Genomic DNA, 15,828 nt, shown 5'->3' on the forward strand with positions numbered 1-15,828 from the left:
CCCCCCCCCCCCCCCCCCCCCCCCGAGATGTTATTTTTACGTACACAGCCTTTCTTGCCTTATTATTTCGCTGTAACTCTTAATGCTGTTATCAGTGCAGCCAACCAGTGTGACCTCCTGTAATTAGCTTGCAGATTTGCAGGGAAATCTGGACAAACCCTGATGTTCTTAAGAATTCAGAGGTTTTCTTCTTGCATTGCACTCACCAGGTGCTGCCCTGGTGCTGCTCGCAGGCTTCTTGTGGCAGGCAGGCCTTGCTGGGGACCGTACTCCAGGTTTACTCAGGACTTGTCATTGGAATGGCTGAGAGAGGTACACCATCCCTCAGGAGTGCTGGTCCAAATCTCCATGACAACATATTTGGGATGGAGACCTGGCATGCTGAGTGCCAGAAGGTCACAGCAGCAAAAAAAATTTAATGGGGGAGGAAAAAGAGCAGCTGGGGAAGAGATCAAGGGGCATCTTGCAGGACTTTCAATCATATTGCAGGTTGAGTTCATTGGCTCCATGTGCTGGGGCTTTTAAAACAATTTTGTGAGAAGCAATTGCCATGGAGAAGGAAACTGGTCAAAATATTTGTATTGCTATCTGTTACTACTTTTTATTTACTCTAATGGAGAAAACAGAAAGCAAAAATACCTTTCTTGCCTCATGGACCTTGCAATATAAATTCAGAATGAGAGACAAAATGAAGCCTGGTAGACAGACAAAAGGGGATGGTACTGAGTCCAGTTCCTTAGGATCCATTTTCCAACATAATTAATTTTTATCTCCATTTTAGAAGGAATTGGAGTTGTGCAATTGCCTGTCCTCCTGTCTGCCTCCCCATCCCACAAAGTATCCTGAAGCTATCAGGCTATTTTTACCAAATCTGTCGAAGAAGTAGAAGTCTCAAAGGTATTTAACTCCTACAAAGATCACAAAATGCAGGTGACTGGTTGAGTAAGAGGGCCAAGAGAATGCCCCAAAGGAGGAGAGGAAAGGGTAGCTCAACCCTCCTCCACTGCAGGAGGCATCGTTTCACTGCTTTAACAGCATGTGCATACTGGCAAGCCAGGCAGCACACGCGTAGCTCTGAACCTGACAGAGCATATGTTGCCTCTTGAGCTGCCAAAAATATAGAGGCATGAGAGGAAGATGAAGCACTGCACTGAGGAATTAGTGAAAACACGATGTACAGAAATGCGGGAAAGAGTAAGGGAGACAGTGGAAACCTGGCCAGTGCTACATGAGAGCGGGTGCTGAGATGGTGAGGAGGTGACCAGGATGATCATTAGTGGGATGGATGCATGGGGACACTTGAAATGATCTGTAAGGAACTAGACTTTTTCCACAGAACAACCACTTGGAATTAACTCTTGTGCGTGTAACATAACTGCACACCTGGGAAAACTGCTGGTCTGGACAACATGGCAACCCTGGTCCCTTATTTAGGTCGAGGAGAGGCATAACAGAATCAACAGCAAATCAACATCTCCTGCTTTAGTAAGAAATACCTTTAAGGAAAAGTGAGTGGTCGTTCACCAAGCCTATATCCCATTTTCCTCTTGGAGTCAATGCTAAAACTGTTGAGCAGTGTAAGAGCAGCAGAAAAATTTTGTGAAGTGCTCTGAGCTTCACTTGCAGAGCCACTACACACAAATATGTGTGTTTCCAGCATTCCTCCTGCTCCATGTGCACACACACAGCTCCCTGATATGCTTCATTCAGGCTGTGATCTGCCTGTTAATGCTTCAGGGCATCTGTCTCTGCCAAAGATAAGGGGAGCTTTCCCACAGGTACATCTGCTATATATAGCGGTTATGAAATGACAAATAAACCATAAATATTTTATATTCTCACTGCACCTTTATTCTCACCCATTCTTTGAGAAAGCAATAAGTCTGATGTTTAGTGCTCTGAGCAGCCTTGAATCATACCAGCCACCTGCCCCCCACCATGGCTGTCACAATGACATGAGCAGTCCCTGCTCATCTTACTGTTGCCTGTGAATTCCTCACTAGGTCGCAGTTGTCTCTATTAAGTGCTAATTCTTTTTCTTGTACACACTATCTTAATGTGACACATGAACTAGGAAAGCCATAAGAAGAGCAAAGAGAAGGGCATTTTTCGTTAGCTTATTTTGAATAGCAGTGTTATGATATACAAAGTAAGTCCAAATTCTAATCATGGTTATTCTTGAGCCATTCCATGATAGCCAATTGTATTTCGCATGGCAAATGATAGTGGGATTAAAAAAATAGAGATTGGCTGGTAAAAATTAGTTCACTGCGTGGGATAGATGTTCCTGAAGAACATTTGATTGAAGACTATTACTTTATTCCACAATGTAAGGGAAATAGCTCTGCTAAAAGGTTAGGTTTTACATTTTTGGGGTTTACTTTCATTTATGTATGCAAAATATTTGTTGAACATAAATGATTATGCTCCAGAGAGTGCTGTGCACTGCCAAATCATTTATTATCCCAAAATAATTTAATCTGATCATATGGAAACCATGCTGAACTCCAGAAACCTGGATGCCATATAGGCAGGCTGCCAGCCAGGGTAAACCAAAGACATTCTGTCCTTGGGGTGGGAAAGGTACACAGTTCACACAAGCTCTTAAAAAAAAAAAAAAATCAGCATCAGGAAGTATCTTGGCCAAGAGGAACTTGGCAGAGCAGTATTTAAGCTTTGCTGAGGGACTGTGTATGCCCATTGAAACAGTAACATCTGTGGAGGAAGGGCAGAGCACGGGGATACAATGCAGTTTTATGGCAGCACTGCTTAGTCAGGGAAAGGGACTCCAAAGGGAGCTGATGCAGCCAGCTGGCTGGCTGATGAATGGAGTAACGATTGTGGAAGAGATCAAAAAGCTATCAAGTGCTCCATCATCCCCCCTAATGGCAGCAATATGAATTTCTGAGGATTAGTGAAGCTTGCAGTTCAAGTATATAGACATGATTTCAGGAAATATTGAGCATTTTTTTGATTCTTAAATCATTAAACATTAATTTGAGCTTATAGGCAAGACAATACAATGACAAACCCCTAAAGAATCTGAAATTCAGCATGAATGAATGGAATACAGACAAAATACTGTGGGGTTTTTTTTTCACGAAATGAGGGCAGAAATTCAATATATTTTGTATTGGTGTAATGGATTCCCACTGGATTCAGCTGTGCACCTTATGGAGTTGGTCTCTGTGCAGAGCACAGCAAAGCCTATTTTTTGCTCTGAAATGTGTTGTGATGTGCAGCAAAAACAGCACCTAAAGATATTTATTTATTTATTTATTTATTTCTCAGGTCACTGCATGTCTTTTTTTGCCTTTATTGAACTCTAGGAGATCTAATAATTTTTCTTTTATTTACCACAGTTACTAAACAACAGTAACTATAGGACATTGTCAGCTGATCAGTTACAAAAAATTTTAATTAATTTGCAACCTTGCACCTCTCCTTGAACTTTCATGGCTAAAATTTTCATTGTTTCACATTTACCTGCTTAAAAGCCAAAATGTTCTATATTTCCCACTCTGAAAGAGCCATTCAAACAGAAGGGAAACGATTCAGCAAAGCCATAAAATTGACTGCAGAGCTGCTATATCAAATGCTCTCCAAAACACAGAAATATAATTTTTTCTTACGTTTTTTAATATCATCATGGGTGTTACATCAGCACTACAACAATGAGTAAGGCAGTTCCAGGGAGCATTGAAATTTTCAGCTGGCAATGGTCCTTCTGGTGCGTATTATCTTTTAAGATGCTTTCCTGGCATCTACCAGCTGCCTTCAGGAAAATTTATATACTACTTTAGTTTGTTTAATTTCTCTTCCATGCTAATGTGTCTTTGTTATTGCCATGTGGAGTTCATTAACTGTGCCAGGAGATGGCGGCAATGGAAACCACTTTGTCCCCTCCATTCATAAATGATCTTTCACACTGAGTGACGATCAGTTATATGATAGCAATCAACATGTAAAAATTGTTTTGAAAATCCAAGATAAGCAATCTTTGCAGCTGTAGACGCTGAAAGACTTAAAAAAAAAAAAAAAATAAAAAAAGCTGTGAAACACGGAAAGAGCTATGTGCTCCCTTCCCAGGATCTGAAGGTCATTTTTATAATGCCTAAGTTGCAAAGACCAGGGACAGAGATGTCAATATATAAAACTGTCAGAAGGCAAGATTTTCCCAGGCTACATGACCAAAAAATTCTAAAGTAGCCTTAATTCATTTGATCTTCATGGCACAGAACAAAAAGCATTTGAGTCTGGAGCAGAAGAGGATTGGGGAGACTCTCCAATCTAAAGATTGGAGATGGGTTTTGAGGCTGCTGGACTTCGACTCATATCACTGATTTGATGAGAAGAGCCACAGGGAGTAAGCTGTTTATTTAACTGTTCTTATAAAACGTGTAAAGGAACACATAGAGCTAGGCAGAGCATCTCCTTAGGAGGAATGAGTGCTTACACAGACAAATTACCATACATATTTCCCACAGGACACAAGCATTATTAGACCTGTTACAAGCTTTGTCAGCAACCGCTGAGGTAAAAAAGAATCTTATTTACCCTTCTAAATATGGACCAGTCTTCAGGGCAATACAATTGCTAAATTTACTGACATGGATGCTTGTCTTACAGTCAGGATTTATCATGCATGATAAATGCAAAACCGTCTCCGTTACAAGCTTTTGCTCCAAGAATATTATTTATTTATTGCCCAAAATTAAGAGCATGTGGGGGAAATGAGCTTCCCCAACGGCAGGTAATGTTTGTGTGCCACTGAGCAGAAGAAGCAGTGAAGCTGAGGGCTGTGGCAAAGTCCCAGTGCTGCACTGGTCCAGGTGTTTCAGCACAGTTAGGACAACCCTGGGCACATGTCCCCACTAAGGGTTATGAGACAAATGTTGCTGGTTATGTGCTCTCCTGAAAGAGAGGGGTGAAAAAAGACAGAGCCCCTTGACATGTTTCTTATTGAATTTGGGGCTGTAAGTTGTCTTGCTACCTCTGTGAATGAACAAGAACTCCCATCCTGGAGAAACATCTGCTTTCATCATCAATGTATTCTCACAGAAAAGTCTTTAACACTTAAAGCTTTGGATAATTGCTTATTTTAATGAGACAGATAACAAAGTAAATCATGTTTATGGAAATCAATCTTTCCTGCATCGCACTCTTTCCATTAGTGAGAAATTAGTTGTGACTACTGGAAACAAATGATGTTCTGAGGTTTTATGTGGCTTGCCTGAGTTAAAAAGGCTAATATTGCCAGGAGGAATACATGGGTTTTGTAGCTACGAGCCACTTCAATCACAGTAGAGACTTCCAAGCAATTTTGCCTTGTGAAAATTAAAGAACCACAACCCTCAGGGTGTAATGAGGTTTATTGCAAGAAAATCTCACTTATACTGCTCAGAGATGTCCCTTGTGCAAACCAGGTCAGTGACTATTTTGATGTAAAAGCAACATGATCTAAAAGAAGTGCAGATCAAAAGAAGCTTGCTTTAGTTATATAAACACCTGTAATTATGAGGTTAATTAATTTTCAGAACAGAAGATTGCAACCTCTGGGTTTGTTCATAATTTAATATACCCTGTGACTGAGAGCACATGAGGAAAATGGACCTTTGCACCTCTACTTGTTCCTGTGGTTAGTCTGTATGAAACGTTCCCTCTCTTAAACACCTCAAATGCAATTATGTTCTATTACTACCTGTGTTAAAATTTGTTACAAGCTACACTGAGAATTCATCCTACATGGGCCTATAATACTCTAATATGTAAATCTGTTTCTCTTCCTTATTTCTAGTACCTCAAGTACATCAAAAGGCAACATGATTTATATTTTCAGCATGTTATCCTACTGGTCCTGAGATGTTTTTATACAAAAAATGGAAGGGAAGGTACCTGCAGGCCTACAGGTGTTTTGTTTATCTATAGGGTATGCCTCATTCATCCAGCCCTATTTATATAACATATAAATAGACTGGAGAGATTTAAAGATATTTTTATAAACCTAGGTGCAATTACAAATAGAAAAATTCTGTGATGCAGGAAGAGGAAAAGAGTGGCTAACTGCCCTCTGAGCAGATTTTCTTAATGCTGGCAAAAAGGGTGCACAGAGGTGTGGTATTGTGCAGAGGTGTGGTATCACACAGAAGCGTGGAGGTCCTGGGCAGCAGCATCCGTGAGAGGCCTGCTCTGTCTTTTTTGCTTCATAGGCTTTGTCCTGTAGGAGGAGGAAAGTGCAACTGAAGGCTTGTGAGCTCCATCCCTCTCCCTGCTGCAGGGTGGGTGCTGGCTGCCTTTTCAAATTGCAGCACAGAGCTTTACTGTGAGCCTCCTTTAAAAACAAGATGCCCTCTGAAACATCTGAATTTAGAAGCAGATTTATTATGCAGGCTGGAATAATGATTCGCTCTCACCAGTGTCACCAGACAAAAGGCAGCTTTCTCTAGATTTAGTAGTGAAATCTAACCAAAAAAAAATCCCCAAATCAAAATAGGCCACCAAAACCCCCACAAAACCCACCAAAATTGACACAAATGGAAAACAATCTGATAGAATCACCTTGCTCTGCCTTGTCACTTGATCAACCTAGAGCTCTCATAACCACAGCAGTAATATCTTACACAATACAATACTGCATTGCATTGTATTCTATCTTGCAATCTCTTATCTTTTCCGTTATGGCCTTGCTTACACTGTTTTCTATCCTGAGCCCACTGTCTCTGTCCTAGAAACATCAGGGATACTAATGGAGCGGAGCTGCTAAATGCAAGGATACCCCTCATCAGGCGTGATCCTGACTCTGCCACACATGTAGGTTTGATGTCCCAGCCTGGACTTGGCCCCTCCCCATCCCCATGGAGGTGCCTGATGGCTGGGACTAGGGCTCCAGAAAGGCAGTAAAGACTGAACAGGACTTAGGTGCTGACTTAATAGAGATGAAGATTTGGGTTTTAATGACATGACTGGCAGGTGTGTGGAGGAGCTGGCATCAGTCTGACTAGTTTAGGATGCTGACCTCAAGGCAGAGGAATGCTGCCAGTGCTACACATTGTGATTATCACCTTAATGAGCTAGATCACGAGGCACCACGTCTCTGGATATTTCCACTGTGTCTGCTTTTTTAAGCACCCTGAAAAAATTGCTCACCATAGGAAAACCTTGAAAGGAGAGGGAGAGCAGGTGACAAATAAGACTAAGAGTTGCAATTCTGCCTCCTCAGGTCTAAAACATGATTGAGAGCAGACAAGAGTTGTGCGGCAGATAGACAGGTCAGTGCAATGGGGGTGCCAAGCATGGACACAGTCAAAGGTGACAAAGCTGGGACACGTGGCATATGTTACTGACGTGGCAAAAGTACTGTGGTTTGTCAGGTGTCACTCGGTGGCTGGTTGTGAAAGACACTGTTTAAACAAACTGTTGTGTACATTTCCATGTCAGTTCCTGTCTGTCCAGATTCTTAATTTCAAAAGGCAGCTCTTAAGCATACTTGAATGAGTAATTATTTTTGGCTAGCATTGACAGCAACTGGAAAATCTAAATACTATTGCCCTGTACATAACCCTGTCCATAGATTGCACAGGAGGTTTTTATATGGGTTGCATCGTATTTCTACTTGGTTCATACCCTCTTTTCGCTATTTGCATGTGAGAGCATTCTTATTTTTGCTGGAAAGGGCTCTCTGACTCCTGCCGGACACATACCTTCCTCCCCTTGGTGCAAAAGCACTTCTGTATAGTTTCTTATTGAGCAAATGATGACTACTTAGCACTGGCAATTTGGTTCTGTTAATTTTATACATCAGTGCTTGAAACGGTAATGCAGCTTTTGCATCTAGGAATGAGTTCAACCTTTGGGAGCTGAAGCCAGGGCCCACAAAAGCCTTCATACCCTTGTCTGCTTATTTATATTTGCCTGTAATAGGGTAACTGTAAAACTTTGCATTCAATCATTTCCATAACACTGCAAGAAAGTTACAGACGTCCTTGGACAGAAATTGCCTGATTTGGAGGCCAATCAACCAGAAAGCAGTGGTTGGAGCCTCTAGTTAGCATGTCCAGCACTTCTGACAGCAGTTGGAACAGCCCACCTCTGAGAAAATAAGTTGAGTAAATCATTGAGAATATTTCAGATATTCTCCATGTAAGTCTAAAGTGTTCAAATAAGTCTGTGAAAGAGAAGGGCAGAAGGATGAGAGAGAGGAGAATCATGGTGACTATGGTGAGGGAAAAGGAAATGAAGGACACCGAACCACTCGAAGGAGGAAAGGTAGACCCATATGTGGGTGGCATAGAAGCCCTCTTGGAGACAATGAACAGAGAGATGGGAAGGGACTCACATAGTCATCCGGTGGGGAAGAGGAAGGCAGGAATGCAGAATTATCTGAGATGTGCCAGGACTTTGACCTTTAGGTACTAGAAAGCGTACAGCCTGGTACTTCCATGCTTTGAGTCAGGTAGAATAAAAGCCATGTAGCTATTGGCTCTCTTGATACCACAGAAAAAGACCAACTCTCCCTTCCTTGCAAATGACCCCTGTCACTTCTCTCCCCATCTTGCTTAACCAGCTCTTGTAAGCCAGCAGTTGAAACAATCTTTCCCCTCCAACATTCAGCCACTCTTTGTATTTTCAATTTCCAGTGTAAAGAGAGGTATGAAGTCTGCATATCATTCTGACTGTAGAGCATGAGCTTTCGCAGGTCCCAGCAGCTTCAGTGTGACTTGCAGTGAGAAATCACCTTTCATACAAGCAACGATTAAATAATAATCTTTCAAATAAGCAGCAGTTTCCACTGATGGAATGGGAAAAGGGCTGCAATTACATGATAGACAATAGCAGCTTTATTGTTATACTTCAGTCCATTTCAAGAAAAAATTGTTATTAAGAAACAACACCTTTCAGTATTCACTATTTGGGCAGTCTGGCAAGTGAACAAGGAACAACTGGATGAGTATTCAACACAAAAATGCAGACTTGTGACAGGAATTTCTTGTTCTTGAAAGGAAACAGCCTAATGTTCCCACTAATTACCAGGACACCAGAAACAAGAGGTTGCTAATGGAACTTAAAATTGTTATGCAAAGTGGAAGGCAATACCTTTATAAAGGCAGTTTTAAATATTGCCTAGGAAGAGCTGACTGTGTTGTCTAGGCTGACAGAAATAAAGTAAAAATTAATAATCCATGCTGAAAAATCATGGATTTCAGGACTAAAATGAATTTCAGGTCTCAGCTAGGGAGTTAGTGAACTGTACACCTCGGGGAGAAAGGAAATACAATACAGAATTCATGCCTGTTTAAAGTAAATGTGATGGCAAACTATTTCAGGCAGGAAGTAGTTTGACAGAGAGGCAGGAAAGCTATCAATGACACTGATGAAACTTCACCTGGAATACTGGTCATCTGTGTTCAAGAAAGATAAATTGCCATGGGAACCAGTGCAGAGAAAGACTTCAAGACTGGTCAGGAGACAAAAACCAACACCACCGAAGCCCACACTCATGCTGCCCAACTTCAGGCACTTCACAAAGACACATAAATTAGGAGCACAGTCACCAGGGAATCCTGTAGTCAATGGAAAGAGATGGGCACCTCCAGTCATTCAGCCTACCTAAGTTCTGACTTGGCTTCTAAATTAGATGATTTATTTAAATACTTTAAGCTACAAAGGAAGCATATTGCTCTAGGGAATTTGCATGGTGCCCCAAAAAACAGAGGGTCAGAAAGAAACCAGCTGGTCCTAGCAGTGTAAACACCACAGAAGAGGTGAAGGTGAGGTTTGTCAGCAGGACAAACTGATACATACTGGGCACAAATAAATTGTTCTGATAAACAGAAGGCTGATCTTTGGAAACAGCTTTCCAGATGCAGATGAGGGAATAAGAAACTTGGCTAGAATTAAACTGAAGCTAAATGAGTTAGTTTAAGAGGTTATGCAATAAACACATCTGAAAGAGTAAACATTTGGACTGACAGATACAAAAAGGTCCTTTCTGATCCTTGGTGCTATACTGTTTTATTCGGATTTTTTGTTACTGAATACTAACAGGATTAATCCTTTATATTGTCATCAAAAGGGACATCTTGTAAAATCACCTGTATTTTGAAAAAGAACTATTGGAAGGTGCCACTGGCCTGTCATTGTACATTTTCATCAAGGGGAAGGACTGAAAACTCTATTTCGTGGGAGCAGGATTGCTCAAGAATGAAACCAAGAATAACTATAGCTGAGCATCTGATCTACCCTTGTGTTGTATATCCCAGCAAACTGAGTAAAGTGCTCGTGCTGCCCAAGGCAAGAGAGGCCAAATCTCCTAAGCGATGGGTAATTGCATGGCAAGGTTTAGAAGGAACAGAAATGCTGTCAACAAGCTTCCAGTTGTCACTGGCACATGTGGTAGGGTATACAACTGATGGGAAGTTAGGCCAAGTCAGTGTCTTTCTACTTTATGGTTGTTGCAGTAACAGAAAACCATTGCCCATGGACCAGCCCCACATACAAACATGAAGTGCTTGGGGCACACAGTTAAAAGTGTCCCAGCAAATACAAACACAGACTCTCGATTGCAGCATTGCCAAGTGGGGTGGAAGAGCACAGCCAAGTGCCTGGCAGACAGCTAGAAGAGGATATAGGAATGTGAACATGGAGGGGGTTCGGCAGGAGCACTGGTAGAAATTACACTTGGAGTATTGTCTCCTGCTATTTAATCCTTCCTAATTTTCAGTGGAATGAGCCTCTATTACACGTTGCCAAAAAATAATGGGGCAGAAACAGAAAAATATCTGACTCCTCTACAAATGACACTGAGTATTGGCTAACCAGTTGGGTCAACAGCACATAATGCAATAGAAACACGTACTAAGAGGAACAAGATGTATACTCCTGCTTATTGTATTGCATGCTGGGGAAAGGCTGTGTCAGTCCCCTAATACTATGCAAACGTGATACTTTGAAATTAATTTGGAAGGGTGGAAGTCATTATGAATTTTAGGTTTCAACTTGAACCTATGTCTAAATATACATGCATATATACATACATATATATATATATGTATACACATATATGTATATATATAATACTTCATTTCAGAATAGCAGAAAATTGCTAATTTTCCTGGGTAATACTTAGCATTAACTCAGTGGTTGATATTAGGAAACATTAAATTTTGCAAAACAGGCAGAGGACTAAGTGAAGCAAGTCACAAACTGACAACATACAAGGCCTTAAGTCATGAAACACATGATTTTACAACACAGTTTTATAATAACAATTACATTCATTATTCAAAGTTATTTGTTTGCTAAAGCTTGCCCCACAAGAAACAATAAACTAGAGACAAATATAGTCATGTATATTTTTTGTTAAAGGGAATGTGTTAATCCTTATTGTAACAAAATCTTGTTAGCTATTGCAAAATGTTTGCAAGGGCTTTACAATTCACAAAGTCTTATCTTTCTTTTTCTGTGGGGTCACAGTTGCTCTGTAATGCTGTTAGGGATAATATTTGTGGTCAGTTGCTATTGGCAGTGACAGTTGAAGCTCAGGCAGCCAAATTCAGACATGAAATTAATAATGGGATATGTACTGAGATCCAAGAAAGCTTGGCATGAATAAATCATAAATATGGAGTGAAGGATATGCCTCGGGAAAAAGAGGCAAGGCTCAGTATAATCTAGATAAAACCAGACAAAATATCTGGAGTATGAATGCAGCTGAAACCCCCTGCTGTGGAAAGTCAGGGTAGTGGGCCACTGAGGATGTGCTCAGCTGCATAAATACACAGAGTTTCATAAAGTCCACATATAATGTACTGCACAAATTGTTAATTTAAAAAGGATTGTAAATTTGAAAGGGCATGAGCCACCTTTCTCTTTATGCACAGAGTGCAATATATGCCTCTAGCACTGTTTATATAACATAAACACCACCAACGCTGTGAGAGGACTTACCAGTGACCACTAAGCACTTACCTGATTTGCAAAGTCATGCCTCTGTACCAGCAGGCAGGCTTGCTAAATCCATAAATAATTGAACTTCTTTTCTGATTGCTTTCTTTTCCCTTCAAAATGTCCTCTATGTGTCCATACACACAGGGCTGCTGAAATTAGGGAAAAAAGTAGGGGCTGGTTTTGCATCACCTTACAGCTCTGGACTTTAGCCACCTATAGATATCATGAGCTTCCCTCAGTATCTGAAGATACTCCTTCAGCTAAGACCAAAACCTCCATCAGAAACTAGTAATAGGAACTCCAGTAGTGAGCCTGCCATCACATTTAATTTTATTCTGGACTTGGGGTTCTTGGATGCACTTGGATCACAGCTGGTTAGGCTTCCAAAATACAAATAAGAAGATGAGAGGTAAATGGTGTAAGAAATCTGAAAGGACCTCCAACTTGGATGCTGTATATATTTTGCTGCAATGGAATATCCCTGAAATATTATAACTGCCTAGCCCTCCAGTATGTGTTCCAGCATTCAGACAGAAAAAAAGCTGCAGCTCTTGGCTTTCCCTCTCTGTCTTTTTATTTGAAGTTGGTATCTTACTGCTGCCATTAAAAATTCCTTGCAATCACTATCTCAGAAATAAGAGGAGTTCTGTGAGAACTGATCAGATACATCTTGTGTGTATACCTGGAAGTACATGCATTCATCTGAGCACCTTCTCAGTAAAGACCTGACATCAGCTTTCCCTTCTGAGTCTTAATCTTTCTCCCAGGACACAAGACTGGGTGCCCTACCTATATGAAGGAAATGAGTGAGCTGCTTTTTCCTGCAGAGTCAAGTAAGCCCCCAAGCAAGGATACCACTGTAGCAACTGCACCCAGATTTGAGAGGGGCTGTGGCTGTAATTTATCATTGGCAATTTATTTTGGGCAGTGTGGCTACATGTCAGTGATGACAGCATTTGGAGCATTAAGTGTTCCAGAGTGAGGATTGTGGCACTTCTAACAAGTTCATACTCTGAAGGCCTGTCAGTCCTCATAAGTCACTAGAAACAGGTATTTTGCAGTATTCACCCAGGGAATGTCTCAGCATGGCCCATTTTCCAGGTCTGGACTGTTTCCTTGGCTCTGAGACATTTTAAGACTGTGAGAAAGTTGACTGTGCAATACAGGGCAACCAGTACAAGTCTGGGATTCTCTTCTGGGTCCAAAGATAGTTGTATCCTAAGTACCAGCAGAAAGGAAAAAGAAAATCCAAAGGATTTTGTCTGCAAAGATAAGAGAAGCATTGTGTCAAAAGAGGAGGAAAACACACATACGAATTAAGGATCCATGTGATTTCCCTCACTTGTGACTTCTTTACAGCGTTTAATGGTGTACACAGAGTATGTCTGACCATGCCTTCAATTGTTCATAAATTATGATGGTTTACATGTCTTTAAAATAAACTCTGGCACATAAACACTTACTAAGACACATAAACTGAGTCAGTCATACTGACTCAGTCACATCCCTCAGCTGGGCTGAAGTTCTTAATTAGACCTTTTCTTTCATGGTGTGGCTGAGTGACCTTGGATCAGATTGCTGCATGAGAAAGAGCTGCAAGAAGCAAGGGACACTCACTTTTGCTCAGGAGCTGTGCTTACATGGAAGGACTCTCCCTTGGTCCTTGCCTGAGCTGCTATAGATATGACTATGTCTGGCCACATATGCACTGATCCAGACCCTGACCCACCTGTGCTGATCTTGGATCCTCCCTGTCACTGCAGGCTTGCCTGATGATGACAAGACTGGTGGCTGGCTGGCCCTGGCTACTGTCACTGAACCTGATTCTGCCCCTGAATCACTGACTTGGCTTTCTAGCTCGAACTCAGACCTCCTTGTCACTACATTCCCTTGGATCTGTACTCTCAGCTGAAACTTGTGGCCACCACCAGATTTGCTTTGCTATTCTTGTTTGGGTGCCGCTCCTGCTTGGTAGTGAAGCCACTGCCATGCCTGCCTTATTGTCACCCTCCGCTCCCAGCTTGTCTTGCTGCTTCATAAAATGCATTTCTCCAAAAGATGCCACCTCTCACCCACCACTGGCATCATTGTTGCCCATGGGACTGTGACACCCCTGACACCAGTAGCTGCCGCACAAGCCAGACAATAGGTGTACAGATTGCTGACACCATGTGACTTTCCTTTTAGCCAAAGATTGTTGTTAGAAATCTCTCTTGAGCCAGCCTATTGGCGCCATGTGCTCCTGCTAATAGGATAAATCAGGGTAGTGGGCAAGAAGTCAGCAATTGAGACAAAGGATCTGTTTTGTCACAGACAGATGGCAAAACTAAGCAGTGATACACAACTCCTCTTATGTGACCTCAATGAACAGGGTCAGACAACCTGGGAATCTCAGTAACCTGGAGACTGCGTGTTTCAGAAGCCCAAGTAAAATGCAAAGTGGTCACATACCCAAAGTAGTCACGAGTTCTTTGTTTTTGTCACCTTTTGTAATTTATTTTAATTGTCCAAATCTGGCAACAGCTTTTTGTACTTTAGCAGTTGCTTTTCCCACCTCAGCTGCAATATTCTGTTCTCTCCCTCTCCAGGGCATCACCTCCATCTGTGCTGGGGAGACTTCAAAGATAAAAGGGCTATGACACTTTATTCTCCCAACTCCACCATGAGGTACTGCTGGTGTTGCGCCTGCCCACTGTAGGACATCTGGGCTGCCCCAGGGACACGCACAGCTCGGCACCTTGTTCAGATTGTCACACCTGCAGGGATCTCAGTACTAAATCCAATCCATTCCAACACTGTTGTGAGATGGGGCCACCAGCAGGAAGGCAGCAACTTCAGTCAAGGCCAGTCAGTCTGCACCCTGAGATGCATCTGTGTATCAAGAAGGTGAACACACAGGAAATCAGGACACGACTGGCCTTGCTCAAATGGTATTGGCACCTTGCAGCTCAAACACTCCCACCACACAAGTTTGCTTCGCTGCTGCTGGGTGTTGTAGCACGTCCAGTGCTGCTCCCTTGTTCTAATATTAAATCTTGTGTACCCAAGGGTACAGTTATGCCTTCCGCATCTAATTGCAACTCCTCTGTCAGCTTACCTGGAAAGCTTCCTTTGCTCTAACATTTCACCCTGAAGGATCAAAAGTAGTGCCTCCGAGACATTCACATGTTGTCCTGCACACATGCAGTACATACTGACTTCTGCCTCCTCTCTGCTTTTCTTAAAGAGGTCTGCCTAAACCTTTTCAGAAATTTGACCTTCCTATGCCCAAGGAAATGTTCACCAGAACGCTCAGGAATCACTCACCAGGAGGCTCACGCTGCACAGCAATGCAAAACATCAGGCTCAGGCAGAGCCAGCTGCCGTTTTCTAGAAATAGACACTTCCAGCATTTCCTAACCCAGCATGCACAAATGGGTCACTAAATCCTTTGTTTGTCATGTAACATGTATAGAGAATTGTTATGGAAGTTTACCTTTCTGGAAGTCAGTGTAAATACATTTTGTACACAAAGGAATTCAAACAGTGTAATTGCTATTGTGTCTTATGTAACTTTTCAGCACATTTTGCAAAAATGCCTCCAGTCCCTCAAACAGTGCAGTTCTGATACAGCCCACCAGTGAGCATTCACTAACATTCACAGCTCAGAAACATTAGAAAACAACCTCCTTTTGGTGGATAGGAATGCTATCCTATTTTATTTATTTATTATCCTATTACTTATTTATTTGAAGTTTAGCAGAAAACAATAAAAAAATCAATTTTGGATTAAAAATCATATAAAATACAAGTCTCTAAATTGGAAGCTATGTGACGAAACCCATTTCTGTATGTGGGAGAAAATCTGTTGTGAAGAAGTAAGACATCTATCCTGCATATCTG

Source organism: Corapipo altera, unplaced genomic scaffold (assembly GCF_003945725.1).
Source record: "Corapipo altera isolate COAL_440 unplaced genomic scaffold, ASM394572v1 1, whole genome shotgun sequence".
NCBI lineage: Eukaryota > Metazoa > Chordata > Aves > Passeriformes > Pipridae > Corapipo > Corapipo altera.